The sequence below is a fragment of the Pelecanus crispus genome, chromosome 1 (genome assembly GCF_030463565.1).
Source record: "Pelecanus crispus isolate bPelCri1 chromosome 1, bPelCri1.pri, whole genome shotgun sequence".
NCBI lineage: Eukaryota > Metazoa > Chordata > Aves > Pelecaniformes > Pelecanidae > Pelecanus > Pelecanus crispus.
In genome coordinates, this window is record NC_134643.1 from 99,132,279 (window position 1) to 99,144,917 (window position 12,639).

At 48.7% G+C, this 12,639-nt stretch overlaps 1 protein-coding gene across 4 annotated transcripts in view; it reads left to right on the forward strand.

Annotated features, from left to right (window-relative positions):
* The first annotated feature begins 360 nt into the window (after positions 1 to 360).
* ST3GAL6 (ST3 beta-galactoside alpha-2,3-sialyltransferase 6) overlaps positions 361 to 12,639 on the forward strand; it is a 50,433-nt gene continuing 38,154 nt past the window's right edge. For 2 of the 4 annotated variants that reach the window (XM_075714533.1, XM_075714551.1), the window contains exons 1-2: positions 361 to 445; positions 569 to 733. The gene's annotated coding sequence lies outside the window, so the exon portion shown is untranslated. Of the gene's footprint in view, positions 446 to 537; positions 980 to 12,639 lie in introns of those variants that run through there. The other 2 variants (XM_075714538.1, XM_075714543.1) reach the window with 2 other exon arrangements.

Genomic DNA, 12,639 nt, shown 5'->3' on the forward strand with positions numbered 1-12,639 from the left:
GTGGGGGCAGTTCCTCCCCTCATGGCTTTCGCTGGGGCTGGCTGGAAGGGGGCAGGGTGCTCGGAAAGGGAGAATCCTGCACCTGAAATAAATGCTGTGGCCGGCAGCTTGCTGGGCTTCCCCCCCCCCCCAGCACCCCCCCACCCCCAGGTGACCGTCAGCTTGTTAATGAGCTCTTAATTCCTGGAGGCGGAGGCTGAGGCGGCGCTGGCGGGGCGGCTCGCTGCCCCGGCGGCTCGCTGCCCCCCGCTCTGCCGCTCTCCCCCTCCCGGGGCGGGCGCGGCGGGGGAAGGCCCCGGCCCCCGGCGAACCGCCGGCCCAGGGGAGGAGGAAGAGGAGGCGGAGGCACTGTGGCTGTAGCTGTAGCTGGAAGTCAGTCGGAGAAGATCCACTCAGTACCGGAGGCCCGGGCGGGGAGACGGAGTAGCGCTTTAGCTTTCTTCACGTGAGTCTCTCCTCCCCCTGGGAGGCTTTGGTATAAATGGAGGAGGAATTCCGGCAGGCTGGAGCCAAAGAACATCTCCGCCTAAGCACACGGCGTGCTTACTTCTGCCCTTTTCTCTCGTAGATGGGGCTCAGCTGAACGAGCTCTCCGTCCTTATCGTAAACGCTAACCGTAAGGAAATAAGGCTTGAAGCAACCGAGAGGCTGCCGAGACGGCCCTGGTGAGAAGCGACAATCTCTCTTCTTCTCCGATGATTTAAAGATAAAACACCTGCGCTGTTGACGACTGGTAAGTGAATACCCCAGCTGTATGAAGCGTAGCTAGCGCCGTAAACTGTTGCATAGGCTGAGAGGATCTTGCGGATCGTGCCCGGACCCGTAGGACTGGGTGCGCTCAAAGCGCTTCTTCCCGAGTTTGCCGGCGTTTCTGCCGTGAGACATCTCACCGCGCTCTTGCGTTATTTCGGCCGGGAAGGCTCCTAGCTTAACCTCGTGTGGAGTCTGCGCCTGCTTCCAATTTTAAAACCTCCTTCGGGTAAGTACCGAAGGCAGCAGCTGCCAACAACGTGGCTGTTCAAGGTAAATTACCGCCTATTCAGAGGCAGAGCTGGCTATTCCGATACATCAGCGTGTTCCTGGAAGCGCTCGAGGAATTAATTGAACTCCCAGAGGGATGGAGCCTGCCTCCGCAAGCCTCCTGCGAAGAGCACACCATTTTAATCGGCTTGACAGCTGGCCAGATGAGATGTCCCACGCCTTTCCCAGAGGTTCCTGGGAACTTCCTGCTAAAAAAAAATTTAACACCCCGGCGTGGCAGGCACGCGGTTAGCGGCGGGGATGAGCCTGACAGCAGCCGAAGCGCCGCCGCCGCCCGCGTTCGGACGCCCTTGCTGCCGCACACGGGGCGGGCGGTGCTGGGGCCGGCCTGCGCCGGGGGAGAGGCCGGGCTGAGGCGGCTGCCCGGGGCCGCCTGCGGGGCGGGCTCTCGCCCCCGGCCGGAGAAGGACCCCCCGGGGAGGGGGGGAGCGGGGGTCCGGCGGGCTGCCGGCCGCCGCCCACCCTGGTAGGCGGCCCGGGGGAGGCGAGGGAGGAGGGAGCCGTCCCCGCTTCCCCCCGGTGGCCCCTGCGAGGCGAGGGGGGGGGCCGCTGGCCTCAGCCCGGCCTCCCGGAGCAGCCCCGCTCCTGGGCCGGGGCGGCGGGCGGAGCCGGCCCCAGCCGCCCCCGCCGCCGAGAGCCGCCCCGGGGCCCCCGGCGAGCGGTGAGGAGTCGCGGCGAGCCCTGCCGAGGCGGGGGCGGCGGGGGGCTCCGGGGCCGGGCAAGGCGGTGGGGAAAGCGGGCTCACGGGAGCGGGACAGCCCGGCGCAGGGGGAGCCTCCCGGCAGAGCTGGCGGCGGCCCGTAAATAAAATTTGAGGGCAGATCGATGGCTTCTGCTAAGCTGCTTGGGTCTGATAATCCCGCCGTGTTGCCATGGCTGCCCGTCTGGCAGGTTTCCGTAAAGGATTGCCGCTGAAGCGGGGGTGCGGGACGGGAGGCACTGCCCCTTGGAAATGCCGGAGGCCGCGGGGGAGGAACAATGGCTCTGCGGGCAGACTCTGCCTTAAGCTATGCAAATCCATTGCTTGTAGTTGAGGGAAGAAACAAACCCTGGAAGTTTTATGTTCTCTGCCTTTTTTTTTTTTTTTGAAGGCTTGGGATTATTATTTGGCAGTGGGGGCGGTGTTTCTGTTTTAGTTATTGGAAGCTGTGAGATGGGTCCTGCTGTCCTTTCTCAAATTAAAATTTCCAGTGAGATGAACAGTTGATCTGTTGGAATTTGTGGCTGTTGTGCTCCTGTTACCCAACTGAAACTCTGTCCAGGTTTCTTCAGTCTCTCTCTCTCTCTCTTCACCCACTTTATGCCGAGCTATTCTTACATACACAATGTGGTTGCAAAACTATTTGGAAAGGATAAACTTAGTGACAGGATGAGATTACTTATTTTATCTAGCAGTTCTGATGCAGCTGAACTGTGTAAAAAAGGTTATACATAAAATCATAGAACAGAATCATGGAATCGTTTAGGTTGGAAAAGACCTTTAAGACCATTAAGTCCAACTGTTAACCTAGCACTGCCAAGTCCACCACTAAACCATGTCCCTGAGCACCACAACTACACATCTTTTAAATACCTCCAGGGATGGGGACTCAACCACTTCCCTGGGCAGCCTGTTCCGGTACTTGACTACCCTTTTGGTGGAGAAATTTTTCCTAATATCCAATCTAAGCCTCCCCTGGCACAGCTTGAGCCCATTTCCTCTTGTCCTATCACTAACTACTTGGGAGAAGAGGCCAACACCCACCTCACTACAACCTCCTTTCAGGTAGTTGTAAAGAGCAATAAGGTCACCCGTCAGCCTTCTCTTCTCCAAACTAAACAACCCCAGTTCCCTCAGCCGCTCCTCAGAAGGCCTGTGCTCAAGACCCTTCACCAGCTTCCTTGCCCTGCTCTGGACATGCTCCAGCACCTCAGTGTCCTTCTTGTATTGAGGGGCCCAAAACTGGACACAGTATTCCAGGTGCGGCCTCACCAGTGCCGAGTACAGGGGAACAATCGCCTCCCTGCTCCTGCTGGCCACACTATTCCTGATACAAGCCAGGATGCTGTTGGCCTTCTTGGCCACCTGGGCACACTGCTGGCTCATGTTCAGCCAGCTGTCAACCAACACCCCCAGGTCCTTTTCGGCTAGGCAGCTTTCCAGCCACTCTTCCCCAAGCCTGTAGCGTTGCATGGGGTTGTTGTGACCCAAGTGCAGGACCTGGCATTTGGCCTTGTTCAACCTCAATACAGCTGGCCTCAGCCCCTCGATCCAGCCTGTCCAGATCCCTCTGTAGAGCCTTCCTACCCTCCAGCAGATTGACACTCCCACCCAACTTTGTGTCATCTGCAAACTTACTGAGGGTGCACTTGATCCCCTCACCCAGATCATTGATAAAGAGATTAAACAGAACTGGCCCCAGTACTGAGCCCTGGGGAACACCACTTGTGACCAGCTGCCAACTGGCTTTAACTCCATTCACCACAACTCTTTGGGCCCAGCCATCCAGCCAGTTTTTCACTCAGTAAAGAATACACCCATCCAAGCCATGAGCAGCCAGTTTCTCCAGGAGAATGCTGTGGGAAACAGTGTCAAAGGCTTTAGTAAAGTCTAGGTAGGCAACATCCACAGCCTTTCCCTTGTCCACTAAGCAGGTCACCTTGTCATAGAAGGAGATCAGGTTAGTTGAGCAGGACCTGCCTTTCATAAACCCCCACTGACTGGGCCTGATCACCTGGTTGTCCTGTACATGCTGCATGATGGCATTCAAGATGACCTGCTCCATAACCTTCCCCGGCACCGAGGTCAGACCGACAGGCCTGTAGTTCCCCAGATCCTCCTTCTGGCCCTTCTTGTAGATGGGTGTCATGTTTGCTGACTTCCAGTCAACTGGGACCTCCCTGGTTAGCCAAGACAGCTGATAAATGATGGACTCAGACCCAAGGTACTATGAAGAATTCCTTCAAGCCTGATGACACTGTGTGCTAAAGGGGAGGGAAAGCTGCCTACACCTGCCCTCCAAGGAACTGCTGACTTTGCCTGGAGAAAACATCACATCTGCTGAATTATACAGCTCTTTTATTCTTCAGCCCAGGTTGCTGGGGAAGACTTTACATATTCGTATATTTATGTTTTATATTTATTATATTTTTATTTAAATATATTCATATTTCTACATAAACATATATTTTATATTTTTATATATATAGAGGGGTTGGGCTAGATATACCTCTACAGGTCCCTTCCAACCCAAAGCATTCTATGATTCTATGGAAGTGGCTTGGTGAGCTCCTCTGCCAGCTCCCTCAGTACCCTCAGGTGGATCCCATCTGGCCCCATAGACTTGTGTGTGTCTAAGTGGTATACCAGGTCATTAACCATTTCCCCTTGGATTATGGAGGCTTCATTCTGCTCCCTGTCCCTGTCTTCTAGCTCAGGGGGCTCAGTACCTGGCTAACAACTGGTCTTGCTATTAAAGACTGAGGCAAAGAAGGTGTTAAGTACCTCAGCCTTTTCCTCATCCTTTGTCACTTTGTTTCTCCCTGCATCCAATAAAGGATGGAGAGTCTCCTTAGCCCTCCTTTTGTTGCTAATGTATTTATATAAACATTTTTTATTGTCTTTTATGGCAGTAGCCACATTATGTTCTAGTTGGGCTTTGGCCCTTCTAATTTTCTCCCTGCATAAAAAATAAACATAAAAATATATAACTTCTATTGTGGAGAATGCCGTGGTACTAGACTGGTCAGTCCTAAACTTAAAAAACTAAATTTAGGAAGGGCTTAAAGGAAAAAGGAAGTGTGTATGGAGCGAAGCTTCCTACCCATCCATTGCTGAATAGGAAATATTCCTGTCTGATTAGGTCACAGAAGTGATATTTCTAAAACTAACTTTCCTTCCATATGTAAGACTGCACCAGCTGTATCCTTGTTTTTCTTCCCACCTACATGAAATAAATCTACAGATCTATCTTTCCAGCTTCATGCAGTACCTGCTTCTTTAGCCTGTCTATCTCTGCTGCACTGAAGCAGAGTCAATTAAGTTACTCTTTAAGCTTACAGCTGTTTATTAAAGCAGCAGTCTTAATGGTGGGTAAGTCCCATGGTCTCCCTGAGGGTCATCTTGGCTGTAGGAGCCCTCTCCTGCTTGTGGGATGTGTGAGTCATCCCCTGAGACTCATGAGACTCCCAGTGTCCAAATACCCCCCTGTTCAAAACCAGGAGGAAAGTTTCTCTGTGGAAGCAATTGCCTGATGGGGAAGTGCCCATGGGAGCAGCTGCAGAGTGTGTAGGCAGGACAGCAAAACCTAAAAGCTGGCAAGAAGATCACAAGTGCCCAAGTTCTAAGTTCTAAAGATGTGGGGAAATAGGTGATTTATGGTGTTTTGGCTAGACAGGGTGATTGGCAAGACGTTATTTTGATATGTACTGTGTGCGCTGCTAAATAATGGCTTTAGCAGTTACGCAGATGTGGTAGTTTAACCCCAGCTGGCAACTAAGCACCACACAGCTGCTTGCTCACTCCCCCCTGGTGGGAAGGGGGAGAGAATCAGAAGAGTAAAAGTCAGAAAACTTGCGGGTTGAGATAAAGACAGTTTAATAGGCAAAGCAAAAGCTGCGCACGCAAGCAAAGCCAAACAAGGAATTCATTTGCTACTTGCCATGGCAGGCAGGTGTTCAGCCATCTCCAGGAAAGCAGGGCTCCGTCACACATAACAGTTACTTGGGAAGACAAACGCCATAACTCTGAACACCCCCCTTCCTCCTTCTTCGGCAGGACATCATATGGTAGGGGATATCCCTTTGGTCAGTTGGGGTCAGCTGTCCCGGCTGTGTCCCCTCCCAACTCCCTGTTCACCCCCAGCCTGCTCGCTGGTGGGGTGGGGTGAGGAGCAGAAAAGGCCCTGACTCTGTGTAAGCACTGCTCAGCAGTGACTAAAACATCCCTGTATCATCAACACTGTTTCCAGCACAAATCCACAAGATAGCCCCATACTAGCTACTATGAAGAAAATTATCCTAGCCAAAACCAGCACATTCTCCACCCCTTATTCCATACCATTTATGTCATACTCAGGTCCCACGCTTTCCGATACATCCTCATTAACCACCACCTCCCTTCCCATCCTTTGATATAATACACAGATATCATTCCCCTAGTCTATGGACCACCCTTGTAAAATGCCCATAAAATGTCCATTGAGTTCATTTAGTCCATGACTTTGCCTCCGTCTGTTATGGTGGTCACTCAGGACAGGCGAGCTCATGTGTTGCATGGAGTTATTGGGCACCTAAGCCAGCTCAGGTTGGGTCACTGCTGCACTTGCTCTGCTTCTTGTAAGGCTCATCCTCCATTGGTTCAGGTGGTTCCTGCTATAGTAATTCCCATAACATGCAACTCAAATCATGGGTTACAGCAATTTAAAGATATTTCCATTACAATCTCCACCCCTAGTCCCTTTGGGCCAGGTTATGGGGTTTAACATTGCAATGAACTCCTCCCCTTGCTCCTAGCCTGTATAGCAACAAGGGGTTCTTGCTATAGTAATTCCCATAACATGCAACTCAAATCATGGGTTACAGCAATTTAAAAATATTTCCATTACAATCTCTACCCCTGGTCCCTTTAGACCAGACCATCAGGTTTAATATTGCAATGAACTCTTCCCCTTGCCCCTGCTCCAGCTTGGATTTATCCACAGACTGCAGTTCCTTAGGGGTGTATCTACTCCAAGTGGAGCCTTAGCTATAAGCCACAGTCCTTCCAGGGGTATACTTGCTGCAGCATAGACTTATCCACAGCCACGGTCGCTTTGAGGTGCACCTGCTCCAGTGTGGCCTTCTCCGTGGGTCACACACAACACCTTCAGAGACAGACCTGCTCCAGCGTGGCTTTACCCGCAGCCACAGTCCCTTCAGAAGTAAACCTGCTGCAACATGGCCTGACCCATGGCTGCAGTCCCTCCAGGGACGTACCTGCTCTGTCGTGGACTTATCCACAGCCACATGCTTTGAGGTGCTCCAGCATGATCTCATGCACAGCCACTGATGCTTCAAGGTGTACCTGCTGCAGCACAGACATAACTATCCACAGCCACAGATACTTCAAGGTGTACCTTCTCCAGCGTGGACTTATCCTTGGGCCATGATCCCTTCAGAGGTATACCTGCTGCAACACAGCCACAACCATGGCTGCAGACTCTTTGAGACGTACCTGCTGTGGTGTGGGCTTGTCCACAGCCACAGACACTTTGGGGTGTCCTGCTCCTGTGTGGACTCACCCACAGGTCACAGTCCCAGGCACAGCACAGTAAGATGATCAGCACTACAGCAAGCAGTGAAAGCAAAGAGCAGCCACTAACAAGCACTGGACTCTAATATACTATAAGGCAGACAAGCCCCATGGCAAGCACAGGGGTCTGCCAATTAATACCTAAACAGCAGTAACAGCTATAAATGCGACATTCCAGTCAAATCTGTTGTTTTCTCGAACCTTCAAGCCCCATGCTGGGTGCCAAAAAAAGACTGCTGTGCTTTAACCCCAGCCAGCGACTAAGCACCACACAGCCGCTCGCTCACTTCCCCCCGGTGAGAAGGGGGAGAGAATCAGAAAAGTAAAAGTCAGAAAACTCGTGGGTTGAGATAAAGACAGTTTAATAGGTAAAGCAAAAGCCGCACACACAAGCAAAGCAAAACCAAACAAGGAATTCATTCACTACTTCCCATGGGCAGGCAGGTGTTCAGCCATCTCCAGGAAAGCAGGGCTCCATCACGCATAACAGTTACTTGGGAAAACAAACACCCTAACTCTGAACATCCCCCCCCACCCCCACCTTCTTACCCCAGCTTTATATGCTGAGCATGATGTCATGTGGTAGGGGATATCCCTTTGGTCAGTTGGGGTAAGCTGTCCTGGTTGTGTCCCCTCCCAACTCCCTGTTCACACCCAGCCTGCTCGCTGGTGGGGTGGGGTGAGAAGCAGAAAAGGCTTTGACTCTGTACTACTGCTCAGCAGTGACTAAAACATCCCTGTATCATCAACACTGTTTCCAGCACAAATCCAGAAGATAGCGGCATACTAGGTACTATGAAGAAAATTAACTGTATCCCAGCCAAAACCAGCACAAGGGGAGTCGCCTCACTGAGGGGGGAAATACAGCAGCTGATGTGGTGGCGGGTCTCATTCACAAGTGGCAAGCACCTGAGGTGCTTCTTCACCACCTTCCCAGACCTTTGAAAGCTAACAAGCAGAGACAGTTTTAGAGGATTTTGGATGATTGCTTTCTTCCTTGTGTGATCATTTTTAGACCACATTTTGTCATTTTATATAGAAGAAGGCAGGGAGTGGGAATAATCTTTCTTATGATAGTTTCTTTGGGCCATTAACGCTTATCCCGGGCTTGTTTTCATTGTTAGTTTCTGGGCACACTATGATTAGTGCCTTTCAGTAAAGGTTTGATCCATCTTCCCAAGACAGGCTTGGGAAAGTTCTCATAAACCTGCTTTGGCTGATTTGTGGCTTTCCGCTTCTTGCGTGTTGCTTCATATGCTGCTGGAGGGGTTGGTTCAAGTATTTTGGCCTGGAAGAGGACACAATCAGATGTGTCATTTGAAGATATAACTTGAAGACCACCATGAGTCTCCATGAGGCAGTTCACATTATTGACTCATGGAGGCTTGTAAGGAAAAGCTCTCTTTTTTTTTCCTCCACAATGTAGCTTGAGCTGTAGCACAGGATCTTGGTTGGTTTGTCGCTGTACCTTAAGATTAAGGTTATTTTACTTATAAGCATGAAAGGTTGTTTTTACTATGTGTGCGCTGTGAGATACTCCACTGTGGCTCCCTACTTAAGTGCATTTTAGGTACGAGCTCAAGATTACTTGAACTCCTTCTCTTTACAGTCATCTTTCCTTACAGTTGCTTGCACAGTTGAAATGTGCAATGTGCGTTTGAGAGAAGTTTAATTTATCAACCTTATGACAACTCAGTTGTCATTCATTTGAATAATTTGTTCATCAATTTCTCTAGCCTCCTAGAGAAGCTAGTAAATAATATTATGAAATTAATTTATGGGATAACTGAGTGTACGGGGTTTATTCTTTTTCAGAGTTTCTATTTTCCGCCATCTATTTACTCAAAAGACCAAGAGTTTTGTAGCAGAGTAAAAACCCCCTGAACTTCCCCATTAATCCAATTTCTTCTATTTCCATTTTTGCTATGTTACATATGACTTCTTCTGTACCTATTCATACTCTTCAAAGGAAATGGAAAAAAATCCTTCTTTATTTATTTATTTTATTATTTGGCGTGTGAACCTCTTGAAGTGTTAAATCTTTTATCCTCCTGCTACAGGAGAACCTAAAACCTCAGCTTTTCTTGATGTGTATTGTGGTTGGGAGGAAAATGTGGTGTGCAAGCTTTTGTTGCCTTTACGAGTCACCTTTCGGTAGTGTGCGGAAATGAATCTGCTCTCACTTTGCAGTTCAGTGTATTAATCGCTGATACCAGGAGCTGCCATTTGTGCAGAAAGCTTGAAAAGCTGAAAGTGATGGGCAGCATTAGCTAGTGTGAGCTATGAAGCAAAGATGGGGAACGTGGCTTGATGCGGTATCACTACATTTTGAATGCAGAATGTGGTAAAATACTTTGCAGTAGTGCTTCTTGCTATGTTCCGTACCTATCATCGTAAAATATCACGTCCTTTTAAAGTTCATTTTGTTAGGGTGCAGTGGCTCTTTAGTGTTTAAAGACGGTCACTCTTTGGTCTCGAAGGCAAAAGTGAAACCTTGATATCTTAAGAGGAAGACCCTTTACAGCACTGCAACAGCGTGAGCAAATTTTGTGTCCCCTGGAAAATACCCGAAGTTTGCATGTAACTGTTCTGCATTGCCTCTGCTCCCAGCCCCAGCAGCAGCAGTAAAACTGGAGTACATTGTGCTAGGGCTGTTCTTTACATTCCAGCATCCATGGGGAGCCAGGAGGCAAACACTCGAATAGCCCCCACTTACCCTGGCTGGGAAGGGAAGGCTGGAAAACCCGAGGAGCCACAAAGCTCATCCTCCCTCCTGTTAGGAGGGCAGGAATGGAGTAATCATGGAACTGGTTTTAAGAGCAGACAGGAATGAAATGAAGTAAATAAATAAATGACTTAATCATTGAAGCTGTCCTTAACATCTGTTGATTTACAGTGCAAGTTCCCATTCCCCTAGCAGGAATATTGCTTTCTTTTGGGCCGCTAGCCAGGAGGTAACTTTATTTGTGATGTGGGTGACTAGTAGTCTTAGTTTTCCACAGACTCTTCAACTCAGTTTTAAAACAACAGTTTCTAGCCATTGTAAGTGCTGGTGAGAAATGCTAAAATAAGGATCAGCTGCTGCAGAGTGCAGAAAAGCTTTTTGTTGGACTGGATCTGCAGGCTGACACTTCTGCAGCGCAGCGGTAGCCGGCCGCTTCTTTCTTTCCCTGGTGCTTTTCAGAGTCCTGTGGCCAGGAGTGAAATGAAAACAGTGTGAGGGGCACGTCGTCAGCTTATCTGGAGCCTTAGCAGAGGTGGGCAGTGGAAGTACGCCTATGTAGTGGCCATTCAATAATAAATACAAAATGTATTTTTTTGTGTAATAAAATGTAATAAAATACAAATGATATTGCATGTGGGATGGGGGAGGAGTAGTCCCCTTCGCAGGGTAAGAAAGGAATTGAAGTTGTGTTTTTGCCATTATCTTTTTTCTTTTTTCCAATGTAATTGTTGGTTTACGTAGCTCCCGCCTGGGCAGCTGATTTTTGCAGGTGTGTTGCGCTGACACAGTTTTTTGGCTACACGATGACCTGTGTGGGGAAAATGATCTGTTTAGGGAAAGGAGCATACAAGCACCCTAGCATAACACAAAGGACAGTGGGGGGAACGAACTTGGGGGTTTCCCCCCCTGCAATGAGGAGAGAGGAAGGTGCTTGCTACTGAAGAGCTGTTGCTGCTGAATGAAACCACAACCTTACTCATCTTTTGGCAGTCAAAATAGATATTTCCTGTTTCTTTGAAGTTCTCAAACCTGCCTGTCTACATCCTCCACCACTGTCACCTCCGAGCATCCTGGAAACATTATCCCCTCGATCTTCACAGTGCTTCAGGTAGTCTGAAGTCAATGTGTGGGATTGAGGCCAGGACGAGGGTTAGTGGTGTAGATGGGAGATACCCTGTAGGGTTTGATTGAACATAACATTTGCACAAGATTAAATGGAGCCATAATATTAAATCCATCTGATGAAGCGCCAGAGCAAGTTCGGATTTGTCCATATTGGTGAATGCGTACAAGGCTTGCCTAGCATGTGGTAGCTAGTCTTGATCATGCCCCTTGTGTAGACAAGTTACTGCCTTCTCATTCAGTTAGCTGGGAAAAACCTGGGTTTTTGCTGGAAACAGTTAAAGGAAAACTACAGCTAGCTCTGTTTGCCCAAATGTTTTGCAATATTTAATGAGACAGGGTGACTGTTACTTGCCTCAGCTGAGAATCTGGAAGGCTATATAAGCCTATCCTTACTCCTTCAATTTTCATTGGAAGTTTTAATTCCCCATTCTCAAAAAGTTGAGGGCCTCAGGACTGTGTCTGTAGTGAAGCACCCCGTGGTTCAGCAGCTCTCATGTAGCAGTACCACTTCAGTCTCCTTTGGTGGGTTTCCTGTCCTTTTTTTCTGCCCTGGTTCCCAAGTGTAGACATTGGCAGGTCCATAAAAGGACGCTAAAAGGAGTAGGCAGGGATGTTATCCTCCAGCTCCTCTACTAAACAATTGTAGGTGCTGCAAGGGGAATGTGCGGACAAGGGGAATGAACCACAAAATGTCCACACTGTGCTGTCCCTACATAGCATCTCGCTCTGTCACTGCTGGAGACAGACTACTGAGCTAGATGGACATAGATGGACATCGGTCTGACAGAGCAGAGCGTTTCTTGTGCCTGTGTTGCTCACCTTGTGCGCTGAAGCACAGGCCAGGTGTGTAAACTGGGTTTTGAGTAGCGAGCTGGTTAAAATACTGGTCAGCGTAAATACCATTTGTACAGTTTCTCAAGATTGACTGCCTTTTCTTGCAAAACATGTTAAGGAAATACTGTTGCTTCATTTTCATTGAAGCAATTTGAATGGAGTAGCTATTTTCATTCCTTCTTTCTTTTGTGCTAATGGCACACTGTAATTTGTTTTCAACTTGGGACATCGGTTCTTAGATGGCTTAGCCTCAAACCTTAGGTTTTGTATCAGTTTCAAGATTTCTCATCTAAACTGAGAATGTTGTTCAGAGCTTTTTGGAAAGAATGGTGAAGTGAAATAGAATATGCATCTCATTCTACAGATTTCACAGAGAATATTTCCTATAATAAATACTGGCTGGTGCCAGAGTGACTTTTGTCGAAGCTGTGTGACTGAAGTCAGCTAACACTACCTATTAAGTGACTGAAAAGGATATTTAAAATGTCTAACTTCAGGCAACTGTTTTTTGGAAATTTGGATACTTATATGTTTGTGCAAGGCTTTTCAAAATTTTAGCACTGTGGTTTTTTAATGGCCAGAGGCTCTTATAATAACTCTGCCACACAATTGTGTGACAAGCAAATATAATGAAACCAGGTTT